This window comes from Gasterosteus aculeatus, chromosome 2, assembly GCF_964276395.1.
Source record: "Gasterosteus aculeatus chromosome 2, fGasAcu3.hap1.1, whole genome shotgun sequence".
NCBI lineage: Eukaryota > Metazoa > Chordata > Actinopteri > Perciformes > Gasterosteidae > Gasterosteus > Gasterosteus aculeatus.
The window spans coordinates 22,625,941-22,640,126 of record NC_135689.1 but is presented as its reverse complement, the minus strand read 5'-3'; the positions used below and the strand labels follow the sequence as shown (position 1 = coordinate 22,640,126).

Sequence of the window (14,186 nt, the reverse complement as noted above, 5' to 3'; positions counted from 1 at the left end):
ATATTTTAAAATGTGTCAAAGGTTTTGGAGTTTAGATAATGAAAAAGGAGTCACTTTCTAATGCCTTCTCGATTTCTTCCAGAGAGAGAAATGAAAAAGCTTACGGCACCTGGGATTCCCAGGCGGTCTTCCATCCAAGTACTAACCAGGCCCTACTCTGCTTAGCTTCTGAGATCAGACGAGATCAGGCGGAGCCAGAGAGGTATGGCCGTAAGCAACTGTATGTCCTCTTCCTAATCTTTTAAAATGTGTCAAAGGTTTTGGAGTTTTGATAATGAAAAAGGAGTCACTTTCTAATGCCTTCTCGATTTCTTCCAGAGAGAGAAATGAAAAAGCTTACGGCACCTGGGATTCCCAGGCGGTCTTCCATCCAAGTACTAACCAGGCCCTACTCTGCTTAGCTTCTGAGATCTGACGAGATCAGGCGGAGCCAGAGAGGTATGGCCGTAAGCAACTGTATGTCCTCTACCTAATCTTTTAAAATGTGTCAAAGGTTTTGTAGTTTTGACAATTAAATGGAGTCACTTTCTAAGGCCTTCTCTGTGTCTTTTACAGATCGAAATGAAAAAGCTTACAGCACCTGGGATTCCCAGGCGGTCTTCCATCCAAGTACTAACCAGGCCCTACTCTGCTTAGCTTCTGAGATCAGACGAGATCAGGCGAAGCCAGAGAGGTATGGCCGTAAGCAACTGTATGTCCTCTTCCTAATATTTTAAAATGTGTCAAAGGTTTTGGAGTTTAGATAATGAAAAAGGAGTCACTTTCTAATGCCTTCTCGATTTCTTCCAGAGAGAGAAATGAAAAAGCTTACAGCACCTGGGATTCCCAGGCGGTCTTCCATCCAAGTACTAACCAGGCCCTACTCTGCTTAGCTTCTGAGATCTGACGAGATCAGGCAGAGCCAGAGAGGTATGGCCGTAAGCAACTGTATGTCCTCTTCCTAATCTTTTAAAATGTGTCAAAGGTTTTGTAGTTTTGACAATGAAATGGAGTCACTTTCTAAGGCCTTCTCTGTGTCTTTTACAGATCGAAATGAAAAAGCTTACAGCACCTGGGATTCCCAGGCGGTCTTCCATCCAAGTACTAACCAGGCCCTACTCTGCTTAGCTTCTGAGATCTGACGAGATCAGGCGGAGCCAGAGAGGTATGGCCGTAAGCAACTGTATGTCCTCTTCCTAATCTTTTAAAATGTGTCAAAGGTTTTGTAGTTTTGACAAAGAAATGGAGTCACTTTCTAAGGCCTTCTCTGTGTCTTTTACAGATCGAAATGAAAAAGCTTACAGCACCTGGGATTCCCAGGCGGTCTTCCATCCAAGTACTAACCAGGCCCTACTCTGCTTAGCTTCTGAGATCAGACGAGATCAGGCAGAGCCAGAGAGGTATGGCCGTAAGCAACTGTATGTCCTCTTCCTAATCTTTTAAAATGTGTCTAAGGTTTTGGAGTTTTGATAATGAAAAAGGAGTCACTTTCTAATGCCTTCTCGATTTCTTCCAGAGAGAGAAATGAAAAAGCTTACGGCACCTGGGATTCCCAGGCGGTCTTCCATCCAAGTACTAACCAGGCCCTACTCTGCTTAGCTTCTGAGATCAGACGAGATCAGGCGGAGCCAGAGAGGTATGGCCGTAAGCAACCTTATGTCCTCTACCTAATCTTTTAAAATGTGTCAAAGGTTTTGGAGTTTTGACAATGAAATGGAGTCACTTTCTAAGTTCTTCTTTGTGTCTTTTACAGATCGAAATAAAAAAGCTTACAGCACCTGGGATTCCCAGGCGGTCTTCCATCCAAGTACTAACCAGGCCCTACTCTGCTTAGCTTCTGAGATCAGACGAGATCAGGCGAAGCCAGAGAGGTATGGCCGTAAGCAACTGTATGTCCTCTTCCTAATATTTTAAAATGTGTCAAAGGTTTTGGAGTTTAGATAATGAAAAAGGAGTCACTTTCTAATGCCTTCTCGATTTCTTCCAGAGAGAGAAATGAAAAAGCTTACGGCACCTGGGATTCCCAGGCGGTCTTCCATCCAAGTACTAACCAGGCCCTACTCTGCTTAGCTTCTGAGATCAGACGAGATCAGGCAGAGCCAGAGAGGTATGGCCGTAAGCAACTGTATGTCCTCTTCCTAATCTTTTAAAATGTGTCAAAGGTTTTGTAGTTTTGACAATTAAATGGAGTCACTTTCTAAGGCCTTCTCTGTGTCTTTTACAGATCGAAATGAAAAAGCTTACAGCACCTGGGATTCCCAGGCGGTCTTCCATCCAAGTACTAACCAGGCCCTACTCTGCTTAGCTTCTGAGATCTGACGAGATCAGGCGGAGCCAGAGAGGTATGGCCGTAAGCAACTGTATGTCCTCTTCCTAATCTTTTAAAATGTGTCAAAGGTTTTGTAGTTTTGACAATGAAATGGAGTCACTTTCTAAGGCCTTCTCTGTGTCTTTTACAGATCGAAATGAAAAAGCTTACAGCACCTGGGATTCCCAGGCGGTCTTCCATCCAAGTACTAACCAGGCCCTACTCTGCTTAGCTTCTGAGATCAGACGAGATCAGGCGGAGCCAGAGAGGTATGGCCGTAAGCAACTGTATGTCCTCTTCCTAATCTTTTAAAATGTGTCTAAGGTTTTGGAGTTTTGATAATGAAAAAGGAGTCACTTTCTAATGCCTTCTCAATTTCTTCCAGAGAGAGAAATGAAAAAGCTTACGGCACCTGGGATTCCCAGGCGGTCTTCCATCCAAGTACTAACCAGGCCCTACTCTGCTTAGCTTCTGAGATCTGACGAGATCAGGCGGAGCCAGAGAGGTATGGCCGTAAGCAACTGCATGTCCTCTACCTAATCTTTTAAAATGTGTCAAAGGTTTTGGAGTTTTGATAATGAAAAAGGAGTCACTTTCTAAGGCCTTCTCTGTGTCTTTTACAGATCGAAATGAAAAAGCTTACAGCACCTGGGATTCCCAGGCGGTCTTCCATCCAAGTACTAACCAGGCCCTACTCTGCTTAGCTTCTGAGATCAGACGAGATCAGGCGGAGCCAGAGAGGTATGGCCATAAGCAACTGTATGTCCTCTTCCTAATCTTTTAAAATGTGTCAAAGGTTTTGGAGTTTTGATAATGAAAAAGGAGTCACTTTCTAATGCCTTCTCGATTTCTTCCAGAGAGAGAAATGAAAAAGCTTACGGCACCTGGGATTCCCAGGCGGTCTTCCATCCAAGTACTAACCAGGCCCTACTCTGCTTAGCTTCTGAGATCAGACGAGATCAGGCGGAGCCAGAGAGGTATGGCCGTAAGAAACTGTATGTCCTCTTCCTAATCTTTTAAAATGTGTCAAAGGTTTTGTAGTTTTGACAATGAAATGGAGTCACTTTCTAAGGCCTTCTCTGTGTCTTTTACAGATCGAAATGAAAAAGTTTACAGCACCTGGGATTCCCAGGCGGTCTTCCATCCAAGTACTAACCAGGCCCTACTCTGCTTAGCTTCTGAGATCAGACGAGATCAGGCGGAGCCAGAGAGGTATGGCCGTAAGCAACTGTATGTCCTCTACCTAATCTTTTAAAATGTGTCAAAGGTTTTGTAGTTTTGACAATGAAATGGAGTCACTTTCTAAGGCCTTCTCTGTGTCTTTTACAGATAGAAATGAAAAAGCTTACGGCACCTGGGATTCCCAGGCGGTCTTCCATCCAAGTACTAACCAGGCCCTACTCTGCTTAGCTTCTGAGATCTGACGAGATCAGGCGGAGCCAGAGAGGTATGGCCGTAAGCAACTGTATGTCCTCTTCCTAATCTTTTAAAATGTGTCAAAGGTTTTGTAGTTTTGACAATGAAATGGAGTCACTTTCTAAGGCCTTCTCTGTGTCTTTTACAGATCGAAATGAAAAAGCTTACAGCACCTGGGATTCCCAGGCGGTCTTCCATCCAAGTACTAACCAGGCCCTACTCTGCTTAGCTTCTGAGATCAGACGGAGCCAGAGAGGTATGGCTGTAAGCAACTGTATGTCCTCTTCCTAATCTTTTAAAATGTGTCAAAGGTTTTGGAGTTTTGATAATGAAAAAGGAGTCACTTTCTAATGCCTTCTCGATTTCTTCCAGAGAGAGAAATGAAAAAGCTTACGGCACCTGGGATTCCCAGGCGGTCTTCCATCCAAGTACTAACCAGGCCCTACTCTGCTTAGCTTCTGAGATCAGACGAGATCAGGCGGAGCCAGAGAGGTATGGACGTAAGCAACTGTATGTCCTCTACCTAATCTTTTAAAATGTGTCAAAGGTTTTGTAGTTTTGACAATTAAATGGAGTCACTTTCTAAGGCCTTCTCTGTGTCTTTTACAGATCGAAATGAAAAAGCGTACAGCACCTGGGATTCCCAGGCGGGCTTCCATCCAAGTACTAACCAGGCCCTACTCTGCTTAGCTTCTGAGATCAGACGAGATCAGGCGGAGCCAGAGAGGTATGGCCGTAAGCAACTGTATGTCCTCTACCTAATCTTTTAAAATGTGTCAAAGGTTTTGTAGTTTTGACAATGAAATGGAGTCACTTTCTAAGGCCTTCTCTGTGTCTTTTACAGATCGAAATGAAAAAGCTTACAGCACCTGGGATTCCCAGGCGGTCTTCCATCCAAGTACTAACCAGGCCCTACTCTGCTTAGCTTCTGAGATCTGACGAGATCAGGCGGAGCCAGAGAGGTATGGCCGTAAGCAACTGTATGTCCTCTTCCTAATCTTTTAAAATGTGTCAAAGGTTTTGGAGTTTTGATAATGAAAAAGGAGTCACTTTCTAATGCCTTCTCGATTTCTTCCAGAGAGAGAAATGAAAAAGCTTACGGCACCTGGGATTCCCAGGCGGTCTTCCATCCAAGTACTAACCAGGCCCTACTCTGCTTAGCTTCTGAGATCAGACGAGATCAGGCGGAGCCAGAGAGGTATGGCCGTAAGCAACTGTATGTCCTCTACCTAATCTTTTAAAATGTGTCAAAGGTTTTGTAGTTTTGACAATGAAATGGAGTCACTTTCTAAGGCCTTCTCTGTGTCTTTTACAGATAGAAATGAAAAAGCTTACGGCACCTGGGATTCCCAGGCGGTCTTCCATCCAAGTACTAACCAGGCCCTACTCTGCTTAGCTTCTGAGATCTGACGAGATCAGGCGGAGCCAGAGAGGTATGGCCGTAAGCAACTGTATGTCCTCTTCCTAATATTTTAAAATGTGTCAAAGGTTTTGGAGTTTAGATAATGAAAAAGGAGTCACTTTCTAATGCCTTCTCGATTTCTTCCAGAGAGAGAAATGAAAAAGCTTACGGCACCTGGGATTCCCAGGCGGTCTTCCATCCAAGTACTAACCAGGCCCTACTCTGCTTAGCTTCTGAGATCTGACGAGATCAGGCGGAGCCAGAGAGGTATGGCCGTAAGCAACTGTATGTCCTCTTCCTAATCTTTTAAAATGTGTCAAAGGTTTTGTAGTTTTGACAATGAAATGGAGTCACTTTCTAAGGCCTTCTCTGTGTCTTTTACAGATCGAAATAAAAAAGCTTACAGCACCTGGGATTCCCAGGCGGTCTTCCATCCAAGTACTAACCAGGCCCTACTCTGCTTAGCTTCTGAGATCAGACGAGATCAGGCGAAGCCAGAGAGGTATGGCCGTAAGCAACTGTATGTCCTCTTCCTAATATTTTAAAATGTGTCAAAGGTTTTGGAGTTTAGATAATGAAAAAGGAGTCACTTTCTAATGCCTTCTCGATTTCTTCCAGAGAGAGAAATGAAAAAGCTTACGGCACCTGGGATTCCCAGGCGGTCTTCCATCCAAGTACTAACCAGGCCCTACTCTGCTTAGCTTCTGAGATCAGACGAGATCAGGCGGAGCCAGAGAGGTATGGCCGTAAGCAACTGTATGTCCTCTTCCTAATCTTTTAAAATGTGTCAAAGGTTTTGGAGTTTTGATAATGAAAAAGGAGTCACTTTCTAATGCCTTCTCGATTTCTTCCAGAGAGAGAAATGAAAAAGCTTACGGCACCTGGGATTCCCAGGCGGTCTTCCATCCAAGTACTAACCAGGCCCTACTCTGCTTAGCTTCTGAGATCTGACGAGATCAGGCGGAGCCAGAGAGGTATGGCCGTAAGCAACTGTATGTCCTCTACCTAATCTTTTAAAATGTGTCAAAGGTTTTGTAGTTTTGACAATTAAATGGAGTCACTTTCTAAGGCCTTCTCTGTGTCTTTTACAGATCGAAATGAAAAAGCTTACAGCACCTGGGATTCCCAGGCGGTCTTCCATCCAAGTACTAACCAGGCCCTACTCTGCTTAGCTTCTGAGATCAGACGAGATCAGGCGAAGCCAGAGAGGTATGGCCGTAAGCAACTGTATGTCCTCTTCCTAATATTTTAAAATGTGTCAAAGGTTTTGGAGTTTAGATAATGAAAAAGGAGTCACTTTCTAATGCCTTCTCGATTTCTTCCAGAGAGAGAAATGAAAAAGCTTACAGCACCTGGGATTCCCAGGCGGTCTTCCATCCAAGTACTAACCAGGCCCTACTCTGCTTAGCTTCTGAGATCTGACGAGATCAGGCAGAGCCAGAGAGGTATGGCCGTAAGCAACTGTATGTCCTCTTCCTAATCTTTTAAAATGTGTCAAAGGTTTTGTAGTTTTGACAATGAAATGGAGTCACTTTCTAAGGCCTTCTCTGTGTCTTTTACAGATCGAAATGAAAAAGCTTACAGCACCTGGGATTCCCAGGCGGTCTTCCATCCAAGTACTAACCAGGCCCTACTCTGCTTAGCTTCTGAGATCTGACGAGATCAGGCGGAGCCAGAGAGGTATGGCCGTAAGCAACTGTATGTCCTCTTCCTAATCTTTTAAAATGTGTCAAAGGTTTTGTAGTTTTGACAAAGAAATGGAGTCACTTTCTAAGGCCTTCTCTGTGTCTTTTACAGATCGAAATGAAAAAGCTTACAGCACCTGGGATTCCCAGGCGGTCTTCCATCCAAGTACTAACCAGGCCCTACTCTGCTTAGCTTCTGAGATCAGACGAGATCAGGCAGAGCCAGAGAGGTATGGCCGTAAGCAACTGTATGTCCTCTTCCTAATCTTTTAAAATGTGTCTAAGGTTTTGGAGTTTTGATAATGAAAAAGGAGTCACTTTCTAATGCCTTCTCGATTTCTTCCAGAGAGAGAAATGAAAAAGCTTACGGCACCTGGGATTCCCAGGCGGTCTTCCATCCAAGTACTAACCAGGCCCTACTCTGCTTAGCTTCTGAGATCAGACGAGATCAGGCGGAGCCAGAGAGGTATGGCCGTAAGCAACCTTATGTCCTCTACCTAATCTTTTAAAATGTGTCAAAGGTTTTGTAGTTTTGACAATTAAATGGAGTCACTTTCTAAGGCCTTCTCTGTGTCTTTTACAGATCGAAATGAAAAAGCTTACAGCACCTGGGATTCCCAGGCGGTCTTCCATCCAAGTACTAACCAGGCCCTACTCTGCTTAGCTTCTGAGATCTGACGAGATCAGGCGGAGCCAGAGAGGTATGGCCGTAAGCAACTGTATGTCCTCTACCTAATCTTTTAAAATGTGTCAAAGGTTTTGGAGTTTTGACAATGAAATGGAGTCACTTTCTAAGTTCTTCTTTGTGTCTTTTACAGATCGAAATAAAAAAGCTTACAGCACCTGGGATTCCCAGGCGGTCTTCCATCCAAGTACTAACCAGGCCCTACTCTGCTTAGCTTCTGAGATCAGACGAGATCAGGCGGAGCCAGAGAGGTATGGCCGTAAGCAACTGTATGTCCTCTTCCTAATCTTTTAAAATGTGTCAAAGGTTTTGTAGTTTTGACAAAGAAATGGAGTCACTTTCTAAGGCCTTCTCTGTGTCTTTTACAGATCGAAATGAAAAAGCTTACAGCACCTGGGATTCCCAGGCGGTCTTCCATCCAAGTACTAACCAGGCCCTACTCTGCTTAGCTTCTGAGATCAGACGAGATCAGGCAGAGCCAGAGAGGTATGGCCGTAAGCAACTGTATGTCCTCTTCCTAATCTTTTAAAATGTGTCTAAGGTTTTGGAGTTTTGATAATGAAAAAGGAGTCACTTTCTAATGCCTTCTCGATTTCTTCCAGAGAGAGAAATGAAAAAGCTTACGGCACCTGGGATTCCCAGGCGGTCTTCCATCCAAGTACTAACCAGGCCCAACTCTGCTTAGCTTCTGAGATCAGACGAGATCAGGCGAAGCCAGAGAGGTATGGCCGTAAGCAACTGTATGTCCTCTTCCTAATATTTTAAAATGTGTCAAAGGTTTTGGAGTTTAGATAATGAAAAAGGAGTCACTTTCTAATGCCTTCTCGATTTCTTCCAGAGAGAGAAATGAAAAAGCTTACGGCACCTGGGATTCCCAGGCGGTCTTCCATCCAAGTACTAACCAGGCCCTACTCTGCTTAGCTTCTGAGATCTGACGAGATCAGGCGGAGCCAGAGAGGTATGGCCGTAAGCAACTGTATGTCCTCTTCCTAATCTTTTAAAATGTGTCAAAGGTTTTGTAGTTTTGACAATGAAATGGAGTCACTTTCTAAGGCCTTCTCTGTGTCTTTTACAGATCGAAATGAAAAAGCTTACAGCACCTGGGATTCCCAGGCGGTCTTCCATCTAAGTACTAACCAGGCCCTACTCTGCTTAGCTTCTGAGATCAGACGAGATCAGGCGGAGCCAGAGAGGTATGGCCGTAAGCAACTGTATGTCCTCTTCCTAATCTTTTAAAATGTGTCAAAGGTTTTGGAGTTTTGATAATGAAAAAGGAGTCACTTTCTAATGCCTTCTCGATTTCTTCCAGAGAGAGAAATGAAAAAGCTTACGGCACCTGGGATTCCCAGGCGGTCTTCCATCCAAGTACTAACCAGGCCCTACTCTGCTTAGCTTCTGAGATCAGACGAGATCAGGCGGAGCAAGAGAGGTATGGCCGTAAGCAACTGTATGTCCTCTTCCTAATCTTTTAAAATGTGTCAAAGGTTTTGTAGTTTTGACAATGAAATGGAGTCACTTTCTAAGGCCTTCTCTGTGTCTTTTACAGATCGAAATGAAAAAGCTTACAGCACCTGGGATTCCCAGGCGGTCTTCCATCCAAGTACTAACCAGGCCCTACTCTGCTTAGCTTCTGAGATCAGACGAGATCAGGCGGAGCCAGAGAGGTATGGCCGTAAGCAACTGTATGTCCTCTTCCTAATCTTTTAAAATGTGTCAAAGGTTTTGGAGTTTTGATAATGAAAAAGGAGTCACTTTCTAATGCCTTCTCGATTTCTTCCAGAGAGAGAAATGAAAAAGCTTACGGCACCTGGGATTCCCAGGCGGTCTTCCATCCAAGTACTAACCAGGCCCTACTCTGCTTAGCTTCTGAGATCTGACGAGATCAGGCGGAGCCAGAGAGGTATGGCCGTAAGCAACTGTATGTCCTCTTCCTAATCTTTTAAAATGTGTCAAAGGTTTTGTAGTTTTGACAATGAAATGGAGTCACTTTCTAAGGCCTTCTCTGTGTCTTTTACAGATCGAAATGAAAAAGCTTACAGCACCTGGGATTCCCAGGCGGTCTTCCATCCAAGTACTAACCAGGCCCTACTCTGCTTAGCTTCTGAGATCAGACGAGATCAGGCGGAGCCAGAGAGGTATGGCCGTAAGCAACTGTATGTCCTCTACCTAATCTTTTAAAATGTGTCAAAGGTTTTGGAGTTTTGATAATGAAAAAGGAGTCACTTTCTAAGGCCTTCTCTGTGTCTTTTACAGATCGAAATGAAAAAGCTTACAGCACCTGGGATTCGCAGGCGGTCTTCCATCCAAGTACTAACCAGGCCCTACTCTGCTTAGCTTCTGAGATCAGACGAGATCAGGCCGAGCCAGAGAGGTATGGCCGTAAGCAACTGTATGTCCTCTTCCTAATCTTTTAAAATGTGTCAAAGGTTTTGGAGTTTTGATAATGAAAAAGGAGTCACTTTCTAATGCCTTCTCGATTTCTTCCAGAGAGAGAAATGAAAAAGCTTACGGCACCTGGGATTCCCAGGCGGTCTTCCATCCAAGTACTAACCAGGCCCTACTCTGCTTAGCTTCTGAGATCAGACGAGATCAGGCGGAGCCAGAGAGGTATGGCCGTAAGCAACTGTATGTCCTCTACCTAATCTTTTAAAATGTGTCAAAGGTTTTGTAGTTTTGACAATGAAATGGAGTCACTTTCTAAGGCCTTCTCTGTGTCTTTTACAGATCGAAATAAAAAAGCTTACAGCACCTGGGATTCCCAGGCGGTCTTCCATCCAAGTACTAACCAGGCCCTACTCTGCTTAGCTTCTGAGATCAGACGAGATCAGGCGAAGCCAGAGAGGTATGGCCGTAAGCAACTGTATGTCCTCTTCCTAATATTTTAAAATGTGTCAAAGGTTTTGGAGTTTAGATAATGAAAAAGGAGTCACTTTCTAATGCCTTCTCGATTTCTTCCAGAGAGAGAAATGAAAAAGCTTACGGCACCTGGGATTCCCAGGCGGTCTTCCATCCAAGTACTAACCAGGCCCTACTCTGCTTAGCTTCTGAGATCAGACGAGATCAGGCGGAGCCAGAGAGGTATGGCCGTAAGCAACTGTATGTCCTCTTCCTAATCTTTTAAAATGTGTCAAAGGTTTTGGAGTTTTGATAATGAAAAAGGAGTCACTTTCTAATGCCTTCTCGATTTCTTCCAGAGAGAGAAATGAAAAAGCTTACGGCACCTGGGATTCCCAGGCGGTCTTCCATCCAAGTACTAACCAGGCCCTACTCTGCTTAGCTTCTGAGATCTGACGAGATCAGGCGGAGCCAGAGAGGTATGGCCGTAAGCAACTGTATGTCCTCTACCTAATCTTTTAAAATGTGTCAAAGGTTTTGTAGTTTTGACAATTAAATGGAGTCACTTTCTAAGGCCTTCTCTGTGTCTTTTACAGATCGAAATGAAAAAGCTTACAGCACCTGGGATTCCCAGGCGGTCTTCCATCCAAGTACTAACCAGGCCCTACTCTGCTTAGCTTCTGAGATCAGACGAGATCAGGCGAAGCCAGAGAGGTATGGCCGTAAGCAACTGTATGTCCTCTTCCTAATATTTTAAAATGTGTCAAAGGTTTTGGAGTTTAGATAATGAAAAAGGAGTCACTTTCTAATGCCTTCTCGATTTCTTCCAGAGAGAGAAATGAAAAAGCTTACAGCACCTGGGATTCCCAGGCGGTCTTCCATCCAAGTACTAACCAGGCCCTACTCTGCTTAGCTTCTGAGATCTGACGAGATCAGGCAGAGCCAGAGAGGTATGGCCGTAAGCAACTGTATGTCCTCTTCCTAATCTTTTAAAATGTGTCAAAGGTTTTGTAGTTTTGACAATGAAATGGAGTCACTTTCTAAGGCCTTCTCTGTGTCTTTTACAGATCGAAATGAAAAAGCTTACAGCACCTGGGATTCCCAGGCGGTCTTCCATCCAAGTACTAACCAGGCCCTACTCTGCTTAGCTTCTGAGATCTGACGAGATCAGGCGGAGCCAGAGAGGTATGGCCGTAAGCAACTGTATGTCCTCTTCCTAATCTTTTAAAATGTGTCAAAGGTTTTGTAGTTTTGACAAAGAAATGGAGTCACTTTCTAAGGCCTTCTCTGTGTCTTTTACAGATCGAAATGAAAAAGCTTACAGCACCTGGGATTCCCAGGCGGTCTTCCATCCAAGTACTAACCAGGCCCTACTCTGCTTAGCTTCTGAGATCAGACGAGATCAGGCAGAGCCAGAGAGGTATGGCCGTAAGCAACTGTATGTCCTCTTCCTAATCTTTTAAAATGTGTCTAAGGTTTTGGAGTTTTGATAATGAAAAAGGAGTCACTTTCTAATGCCTTCTCGATTTCTTCCAGAGAGAGAAATGAAAAAGCTTACGGCACCTGGGATTCCCAGGCGGTCTTCCATCCAAGTACTAACCAGGCCCTACTCTGCTTAGCTTCTGAGATCAGACGAGATCAGGCGGAGCCAGAGAGGTATGGCCGTAAGCAACCTTATGTCCTCTACCTAATCTTTTAAAATGTGTCAAAGGTTTTGGAGTTTTGACAATGAAATGGAGTCACTTTCTAAGTTCTTCTTTGTGTCTTTTACAGATCGAAATAAAAAAGCTTACAGCACCTGGGATTCCCAGGCGGTCTTCCATCCAAGTACTAACCAGGCCCTACTCTGCTTAGCTTCTGAGATCAGACGAGATCAGGCGAAGCCAGAGAGGTATGGCCGTAAGCAACTGTATGTCCTCTTCCTAATATTTTAAAATGTGTCAAAGGTTTTGGAGTTTAGATAATGAAAAAGGAGTCACTTTCTAATGCCTTCTCGATTTCTTCCAGAGAGAGAAATGAAAAAGCTTACGGCACCTGGGATTCCCAGGCGGTCTTCCATCCAAGTACTAACCAGGCCCTACTCTGCTTAGCTTCTGAGATCAGACGAGATCAGGCAGAGCCAGAGAGGTATGGCCGTAAGCAACTGTATGTCCTCTTCCTAATCTTTTAAAATGTGTCAAAGGTTTTGTAGTTTTGACAATTAAATGGAGTCACTTTCTAAGGCCTTCTCTGTGTCTTTTACAGATCGAAATGAAAAAGCTTACAGCACCTGGGATTCCCAGGCGGTCTTCCATCCAAGTACTAACCAGGCCCTACTCTGCTTAGCTTCTGAGATCTGACGAGATCAGGCGGAGCCAGAGAGGTATGGCCGTAAGCAACTGTATGTCCTCTTCCTAATCTTTTAAAATGTGTCAAAGGTTTTGGAGTTTTGATAATGAAAAAGGAGTCACTTTCTAATGCCTTCTCGATTTCTTCCAGAGAGAGAAATGAAAAAGCTTACGGCACCTGGGATTCCCAGGCGGTCTTCCATCCAAGTACTAACCAGGCCCTACTCTGCTTAGCTTCTGAGATCTGACGAGATCAGGCGGAGCCAGAGAGGTATGGCCGTAAGCAACTGTATGTCCTCTTCCTAATCTTTTAAAATGTGTCAAAGGTTTTGTAGTTTTGACAATGAAATGGAGTCACTTTCTAAGGCCTTCTCTGTGTCTTTTACAGATCGAAATGAAAAAGCTTACAGCACCTGGGATTCCCAGGCGGTCTTCCATCCAAGTACTAACCAGGCCCTACTCTGCTTAGCTTCTGAGATCTGACGAGATCAGGCGGAGCCAGAGAGGTATGGCCGTAAGCAACTGTATGTCCTCTTCCTAATCTTTTAAAATGTGTCAAAGGTTTTGTAGTTTTGACAAAGAAATGGAGTCACTTTCTAAGGCCTTCTCTGTGTCTTTTACAGATCGAAATGAAAAAGCTTACAGCACCTGGGATTCCCAGGCGGTCTTCCATCCAAGTACTAACCAGGCCCTACTCTGCTTAGCTTCTGAGATCAGACGAGATCAGGCAGAGCCAGAGAGGTATGGCCGTAAGCAACTGTATGTCCTCTTCCTAATCTTTTAAAATGTGTCTAAGGTTTTGGAGTTTTGATAATGAAAAAGGAGTCACTTTCTAATGCCTTCTCGATTTCTTCCAGAGAGAGAAATGAAAAAGCTTACGGCACCTGGGATTCCCAGGCGGTCTTCCATCCAAGTACTAACCAGGCCCTACTCTGCTTAGCTTCTGAGATCAGACGAGATCAGGCGGAGCCAGAGAGGTATGGCCGTAAGCAACCTTATGTCCTCTACCTAATCTTTTAAAATGTGTCAAAGGTTTTGGAGTTTTGACAATGAAATGGAGTCACTTTCTAAGTTCTTCTTTGTGTCTTTTACAGATCGAAATAAAAAAGCTTACAGCACCTGGGATTCCCAGGCGGTCTTCCATCCAAGTACTAACCAGGCCCTACTCTGCTTAGCTTCTGAGATCAGACGAGATCAGGCGAAGCCAGAGAGGTATGGCCGTAAGCAACTGTATGTCCTCTTCCTAATATTTTAAAATGTGTCAAAGGTTTTGGAGTTTAGATAATGAAAAAGGAGTCACTTTCTAATGCCTTCTCGATTTCTTCCAGAGAGAGAAATGAAAAAGCTTACGGCACCTGGGATTCCCAGGCGGTCTTCCATCCAAGTACTAACCAGGCCCTACTCTGCTTAGCTTCTGAGATCAGACGAGATCAGGCAGAGCCAGAGAGGTATGGCCGTAAGCAACTGTATGTCCTCTTCCTAATCTTTTAAAATGTGTCAAAGGTTTTGTAGTTTTGACAATTAAATGGAGTCACTTTCTAAGGCCTTC

The 14,186-nt window shown here is 44.3% G+C and overlaps 59 non-coding genes and 1 pseudogene across 59 annotated transcripts; all 60 read right to left on the bottom strand.

Annotated features, from left to right (window-relative positions):
• Positions 1-97: 97 nt before the first annotated feature.
• LOC144401799 (5S ribosomal RNA) lies at positions 98-216 on the bottom strand. Its single transcript, XR_013463734.1, has one exon. It is a non-coding gene; the product is annotated as a 5S ribosomal RNA (ribosomal RNA).
• A 117-nt stretch (positions 217-333) lies between these two features.
• LOC144398201 (5S ribosomal RNA) lies at positions 334-452 on the bottom strand. Its single transcript, XR_013460348.1, has one exon. It is a non-coding gene; the product is annotated as a 5S ribosomal RNA (ribosomal RNA).
• Positions 453-568: 116 nt separating this feature from the next.
• Positions 569-687, bottom strand: LOC144392842 (5S ribosomal RNA). The gene has a single exon (XR_013456036.1). It is a non-coding gene; the product is annotated as a 5S ribosomal RNA (ribosomal RNA).
• A 117-nt stretch (positions 688-804) lies between these two features.
• LOC144397558 (5S ribosomal RNA) lies at positions 805-923 on the bottom strand. The gene has a single exon (XR_013459704.1). It is a non-coding gene; the product is annotated as a 5S ribosomal RNA (ribosomal RNA).
• A 116-nt stretch (positions 924-1,039) lies between these two features.
• On the bottom strand, positions 1,040-1,158 carry LOC144390016 (5S ribosomal RNA). Its single transcript, XR_013454073.1, has one exon. It is a non-coding gene; the product is annotated as a 5S ribosomal RNA (ribosomal RNA).
• A 116-nt stretch (positions 1,159-1,274) lies between these two features.
• Positions 1,275-1,393, bottom strand: LOC144398032 (5S ribosomal RNA). Its single transcript, XR_013460179.1, has one exon. It is a non-coding gene; the product is annotated as a 5S ribosomal RNA (ribosomal RNA).
• Positions 1,394-1,510: 117 nt separating this feature from the next.
• LOC144401798 (5S ribosomal RNA) lies at positions 1,511-1,629 on the bottom strand. Its single transcript, XR_013463733.1, has one exon. It is a non-coding gene; the product is annotated as a 5S ribosomal RNA (ribosomal RNA).
• A 116-nt stretch (positions 1,630-1,745) lies between these two features.
• On the bottom strand, positions 1,746-1,864 carry LOC144392831 (5S ribosomal RNA). The gene has a single exon (XR_013456035.1). It is a non-coding gene; the product is annotated as a 5S ribosomal RNA (ribosomal RNA).
• A 117-nt stretch (positions 1,865-1,981) lies between these two features.
• Positions 1,982-2,100, bottom strand: LOC144397331 (5S ribosomal RNA). The gene has a single exon (XR_013459477.1). It is a non-coding gene; the product is annotated as a 5S ribosomal RNA (ribosomal RNA).
• A 116-nt stretch (positions 2,101-2,216) lies between these two features.
• Positions 2,217-2,335, bottom strand: LOC144390014 (5S ribosomal RNA). Its single transcript, XR_013454072.1, has one exon. It is a non-coding gene; the product is annotated as a 5S ribosomal RNA (ribosomal RNA).
• A 116-nt stretch (positions 2,336-2,451) lies between these two features.
• On the bottom strand, positions 2,452-2,570 carry LOC144396458 (5S ribosomal RNA). The gene has a single exon (XR_013458604.1). It is a non-coding gene; the product is annotated as a 5S ribosomal RNA (ribosomal RNA).
• A 117-nt stretch (positions 2,571-2,687) lies between these two features.
• On the bottom strand, positions 2,688-2,806 carry LOC144398190 (5S ribosomal RNA). The gene has a single exon (XR_013460337.1). It is a non-coding gene; the product is annotated as a 5S ribosomal RNA (ribosomal RNA).
• A 117-nt stretch (positions 2,807-2,923) lies between these two features.
• Positions 2,924-3,042, bottom strand: LOC144397495 (5S ribosomal RNA). The gene has a single exon (XR_013459641.1). It is a non-coding gene; the product is annotated as a 5S ribosomal RNA (ribosomal RNA).
• Positions 3,043-3,159: 117 nt separating this feature from the next.
• LOC144397666 (5S ribosomal RNA) lies at positions 3,160-3,278 on the bottom strand. The gene has a single exon (XR_013459813.1). It is a non-coding gene; the product is annotated as a 5S ribosomal RNA (ribosomal RNA).
• A 116-nt stretch (positions 3,279-3,394) lies between these two features.
• On the bottom strand, positions 3,395-3,513 carry LOC144398426 (5S ribosomal RNA). Its single transcript, XR_013460573.1, has one exon. It is a non-coding gene; the product is annotated as a 5S ribosomal RNA (ribosomal RNA).
• A 116-nt stretch (positions 3,514-3,629) lies between these two features.
• LOC144398179 (5S ribosomal RNA) lies at positions 3,630-3,748 on the bottom strand. Its single transcript, XR_013460326.1, has one exon. It is a non-coding gene; the product is annotated as a 5S ribosomal RNA (ribosomal RNA).
• A 116-nt stretch (positions 3,749-3,864) lies between these two features.
• Positions 3,865-3,973, bottom strand: LOC144399901 (5S ribosomal RNA; annotated as a pseudogene).
• A 117-nt stretch (positions 3,974-4,090) lies between these two features.
• Positions 4,091-4,209, bottom strand: LOC144398696 (5S ribosomal RNA). The gene has a single exon (XR_013460843.1). It is a non-coding gene; the product is annotated as a 5S ribosomal RNA (ribosomal RNA).
• Positions 4,210-4,325: 116 nt separating this feature from the next.
• LOC144399418 (5S ribosomal RNA) lies at positions 4,326-4,444 on the bottom strand. The gene has a single exon (XR_013461563.1). It is a non-coding gene; the product is annotated as a 5S ribosomal RNA (ribosomal RNA).
• Positions 4,445-4,560: 116 nt separating this feature from the next.
• LOC144390013 (5S ribosomal RNA) lies at positions 4,561-4,679 on the bottom strand. Its single transcript, XR_013454070.1, has one exon. It is a non-coding gene; the product is annotated as a 5S ribosomal RNA (ribosomal RNA).
• A 117-nt stretch (positions 4,680-4,796) lies between these two features.
• LOC144401797 (5S ribosomal RNA) lies at positions 4,797-4,915 on the bottom strand. The gene has a single exon (XR_013463732.1). It is a non-coding gene; the product is annotated as a 5S ribosomal RNA (ribosomal RNA).
• Positions 4,916-5,031: 116 nt separating this feature from the next.
• Positions 5,032-5,150, bottom strand: LOC144398168 (5S ribosomal RNA). Its single transcript, XR_013460315.1, has one exon. It is a non-coding gene; the product is annotated as a 5S ribosomal RNA (ribosomal RNA).
• A 117-nt stretch (positions 5,151-5,267) lies between these two features.
• Positions 5,268-5,386, bottom strand: LOC144398156 (5S ribosomal RNA). The gene has a single exon (XR_013460303.1). It is a non-coding gene; the product is annotated as a 5S ribosomal RNA (ribosomal RNA).
• A 116-nt stretch (positions 5,387-5,502) lies between these two features.
• On the bottom strand, positions 5,503-5,621 carry LOC144392820 (5S ribosomal RNA). The gene has a single exon (XR_013456034.1). It is a non-coding gene; the product is annotated as a 5S ribosomal RNA (ribosomal RNA).
• A 117-nt stretch (positions 5,622-5,738) lies between these two features.
• Positions 5,739-5,857, bottom strand: LOC144401795 (5S ribosomal RNA). Its single transcript, XR_013463730.1, has one exon. It is a non-coding gene; the product is annotated as a 5S ribosomal RNA (ribosomal RNA).
• Positions 5,858-5,974: 117 nt separating this feature from the next.
• On the bottom strand, positions 5,975-6,093 carry LOC144398145 (5S ribosomal RNA). The gene has a single exon (XR_013460292.1). It is a non-coding gene; the product is annotated as a 5S ribosomal RNA (ribosomal RNA).
• Positions 6,094-6,209: 116 nt separating this feature from the next.
• On the bottom strand, positions 6,210-6,328 carry LOC144392809 (5S ribosomal RNA). Its single transcript, XR_013456033.1, has one exon. It is a non-coding gene; the product is annotated as a 5S ribosomal RNA (ribosomal RNA).
• Positions 6,329-6,445: 117 nt separating this feature from the next.
• On the bottom strand, positions 6,446-6,564 carry LOC144397557 (5S ribosomal RNA). Its single transcript, XR_013459703.1, has one exon. It is a non-coding gene; the product is annotated as a 5S ribosomal RNA (ribosomal RNA).
• A 116-nt stretch (positions 6,565-6,680) lies between these two features.
• LOC144390012 (5S ribosomal RNA) lies at positions 6,681-6,799 on the bottom strand. The gene has a single exon (XR_013454069.1). It is a non-coding gene; the product is annotated as a 5S ribosomal RNA (ribosomal RNA).
• Positions 6,800-6,915: 116 nt separating this feature from the next.
• LOC144398031 (5S ribosomal RNA) lies at positions 6,916-7,034 on the bottom strand. Its single transcript, XR_013460178.1, has one exon. It is a non-coding gene; the product is annotated as a 5S ribosomal RNA (ribosomal RNA).
• Positions 7,035-7,151: 117 nt separating this feature from the next.
• On the bottom strand, positions 7,152-7,270 carry LOC144401794 (5S ribosomal RNA). The gene has a single exon (XR_013463729.1). It is a non-coding gene; the product is annotated as a 5S ribosomal RNA (ribosomal RNA).
• Positions 7,271-7,386: 116 nt separating this feature from the next.
• On the bottom strand, positions 7,387-7,505 carry LOC144390011 (5S ribosomal RNA). The gene has a single exon (XR_013454068.1). It is a non-coding gene; the product is annotated as a 5S ribosomal RNA (ribosomal RNA).
• Positions 7,506-7,621: 116 nt separating this feature from the next.
• On the bottom strand, positions 7,622-7,740 carry LOC144396457 (5S ribosomal RNA). Its single transcript, XR_013458603.1, has one exon. It is a non-coding gene; the product is annotated as a 5S ribosomal RNA (ribosomal RNA).
• Positions 7,741-7,856: 116 nt separating this feature from the next.
• Positions 7,857-7,975, bottom strand: LOC144398030 (5S ribosomal RNA). The gene has a single exon (XR_013460177.1). It is a non-coding gene; the product is annotated as a 5S ribosomal RNA (ribosomal RNA).
• A 117-nt stretch (positions 7,976-8,092) lies between these two features.
• LOC144397605 (5S ribosomal RNA) lies at positions 8,093-8,211 on the bottom strand. Its single transcript, XR_013459751.1, has one exon. It is a non-coding gene; the product is annotated as a 5S ribosomal RNA (ribosomal RNA).
• Positions 8,212-8,328: 117 nt separating this feature from the next.
• LOC144398134 (5S ribosomal RNA) lies at positions 8,329-8,447 on the bottom strand. Its single transcript, XR_013460281.1, has one exon. It is a non-coding gene; the product is annotated as a 5S ribosomal RNA (ribosomal RNA).
• A 116-nt stretch (positions 8,448-8,563) lies between these two features.
• LOC144397074 (5S ribosomal RNA) lies at positions 8,564-8,682 on the bottom strand. Its single transcript, XR_013459219.1, has one exon. It is a non-coding gene; the product is annotated as a 5S ribosomal RNA (ribosomal RNA).
• A 117-nt stretch (positions 8,683-8,799) lies between these two features.
• On the bottom strand, positions 8,800-8,918 carry LOC144397253 (5S ribosomal RNA). The gene has a single exon (XR_013459398.1). It is a non-coding gene; the product is annotated as a 5S ribosomal RNA (ribosomal RNA).
• Positions 8,919-9,034: 116 nt separating this feature from the next.
• LOC144396456 (5S ribosomal RNA) lies at positions 9,035-9,153 on the bottom strand. The gene has a single exon (XR_013458602.1). It is a non-coding gene; the product is annotated as a 5S ribosomal RNA (ribosomal RNA).
• A 117-nt stretch (positions 9,154-9,270) lies between these two features.
• LOC144398123 (5S ribosomal RNA) lies at positions 9,271-9,389 on the bottom strand. Its single transcript, XR_013460270.1, has one exon. It is a non-coding gene; the product is annotated as a 5S ribosomal RNA (ribosomal RNA).
• Positions 9,390-9,505: 116 nt separating this feature from the next.
• LOC144396455 (5S ribosomal RNA) lies at positions 9,506-9,624 on the bottom strand. The gene has a single exon (XR_013458601.1). It is a non-coding gene; the product is annotated as a 5S ribosomal RNA (ribosomal RNA).
• Positions 9,625-9,741: 117 nt separating this feature from the next.
• On the bottom strand, positions 9,742-9,860 carry LOC144399709 (5S ribosomal RNA). The gene has a single exon (XR_013461855.1). It is a non-coding gene; the product is annotated as a 5S ribosomal RNA (ribosomal RNA).
• A 117-nt stretch (positions 9,861-9,977) lies between these two features.
• LOC144401793 (5S ribosomal RNA) lies at positions 9,978-10,096 on the bottom strand. The gene has a single exon (XR_013463728.1). It is a non-coding gene; the product is annotated as a 5S ribosomal RNA (ribosomal RNA).
• Positions 10,097-10,212: 116 nt separating this feature from the next.
• LOC144392798 (5S ribosomal RNA) lies at positions 10,213-10,331 on the bottom strand. The gene has a single exon (XR_013456032.1). It is a non-coding gene; the product is annotated as a 5S ribosomal RNA (ribosomal RNA).
• Positions 10,332-10,448: 117 nt separating this feature from the next.
• On the bottom strand, positions 10,449-10,567 carry LOC144401792 (5S ribosomal RNA). Its single transcript, XR_013463727.1, has one exon. It is a non-coding gene; the product is annotated as a 5S ribosomal RNA (ribosomal RNA).
• A 117-nt stretch (positions 10,568-10,684) lies between these two features.
• On the bottom strand, positions 10,685-10,803 carry LOC144398112 (5S ribosomal RNA). The gene has a single exon (XR_013460259.1). It is a non-coding gene; the product is annotated as a 5S ribosomal RNA (ribosomal RNA).
• A 116-nt stretch (positions 10,804-10,919) lies between these two features.
• On the bottom strand, positions 10,920-11,038 carry LOC144392787 (5S ribosomal RNA). Its single transcript, XR_013456031.1, has one exon. It is a non-coding gene; the product is annotated as a 5S ribosomal RNA (ribosomal RNA).
• Positions 11,039-11,155: 117 nt separating this feature from the next.
• On the bottom strand, positions 11,156-11,274 carry LOC144397556 (5S ribosomal RNA). The gene has a single exon (XR_013459702.1). It is a non-coding gene; the product is annotated as a 5S ribosomal RNA (ribosomal RNA).
• A 116-nt stretch (positions 11,275-11,390) lies between these two features.
• LOC144390010 (5S ribosomal RNA) lies at positions 11,391-11,509 on the bottom strand. The gene has a single exon (XR_013454067.1). It is a non-coding gene; the product is annotated as a 5S ribosomal RNA (ribosomal RNA).
• A 116-nt stretch (positions 11,510-11,625) lies between these two features.
• On the bottom strand, positions 11,626-11,744 carry LOC144398029 (5S ribosomal RNA). The gene has a single exon (XR_013460176.1). It is a non-coding gene; the product is annotated as a 5S ribosomal RNA (ribosomal RNA).
• Positions 11,745-11,861: 117 nt separating this feature from the next.
• LOC144401791 (5S ribosomal RNA) lies at positions 11,862-11,980 on the bottom strand. Its single transcript, XR_013463726.1, has one exon. It is a non-coding gene; the product is annotated as a 5S ribosomal RNA (ribosomal RNA).
• A 116-nt stretch (positions 11,981-12,096) lies between these two features.
• Positions 12,097-12,215, bottom strand: LOC144392776 (5S ribosomal RNA). Its single transcript, XR_013456030.1, has one exon. It is a non-coding gene; the product is annotated as a 5S ribosomal RNA (ribosomal RNA).
• A 117-nt stretch (positions 12,216-12,332) lies between these two features.
• On the bottom strand, positions 12,333-12,451 carry LOC144397330 (5S ribosomal RNA). Its single transcript, XR_013459476.1, has one exon. It is a non-coding gene; the product is annotated as a 5S ribosomal RNA (ribosomal RNA).
• Positions 12,452-12,567: 116 nt separating this feature from the next.
• Positions 12,568-12,686, bottom strand: LOC144390009 (5S ribosomal RNA). Its single transcript, XR_013454066.1, has one exon. It is a non-coding gene; the product is annotated as a 5S ribosomal RNA (ribosomal RNA).
• A 117-nt stretch (positions 12,687-12,803) lies between these two features.
• On the bottom strand, positions 12,804-12,922 carry LOC144398101 (5S ribosomal RNA). Its single transcript, XR_013460248.1, has one exon. It is a non-coding gene; the product is annotated as a 5S ribosomal RNA (ribosomal RNA).
• A 116-nt stretch (positions 12,923-13,038) lies between these two features.
• On the bottom strand, positions 13,039-13,157 carry LOC144390007 (5S ribosomal RNA). Its single transcript, XR_013454064.1, has one exon. It is a non-coding gene; the product is annotated as a 5S ribosomal RNA (ribosomal RNA).
• A 116-nt stretch (positions 13,158-13,273) lies between these two features.
• On the bottom strand, positions 13,274-13,392 carry LOC144398028 (5S ribosomal RNA). Its single transcript, XR_013460175.1, has one exon. It is a non-coding gene; the product is annotated as a 5S ribosomal RNA (ribosomal RNA).
• A 117-nt stretch (positions 13,393-13,509) lies between these two features.
• LOC144401789 (5S ribosomal RNA) lies at positions 13,510-13,628 on the bottom strand. Its single transcript, XR_013463724.1, has one exon. It is a non-coding gene; the product is annotated as a 5S ribosomal RNA (ribosomal RNA).
• A 116-nt stretch (positions 13,629-13,744) lies between these two features.
• Positions 13,745-13,863, bottom strand: LOC144392765 (5S ribosomal RNA). Its single transcript, XR_013456029.1, has one exon. It is a non-coding gene; the product is annotated as a 5S ribosomal RNA (ribosomal RNA).
• Positions 13,864-13,980: 117 nt separating this feature from the next.
• Positions 13,981-14,099, bottom strand: LOC144397329 (5S ribosomal RNA). The gene has a single exon (XR_013459475.1). It is a non-coding gene; the product is annotated as a 5S ribosomal RNA (ribosomal RNA).
• Positions 14,100-14,186: the final 87 nt, after the last annotated feature.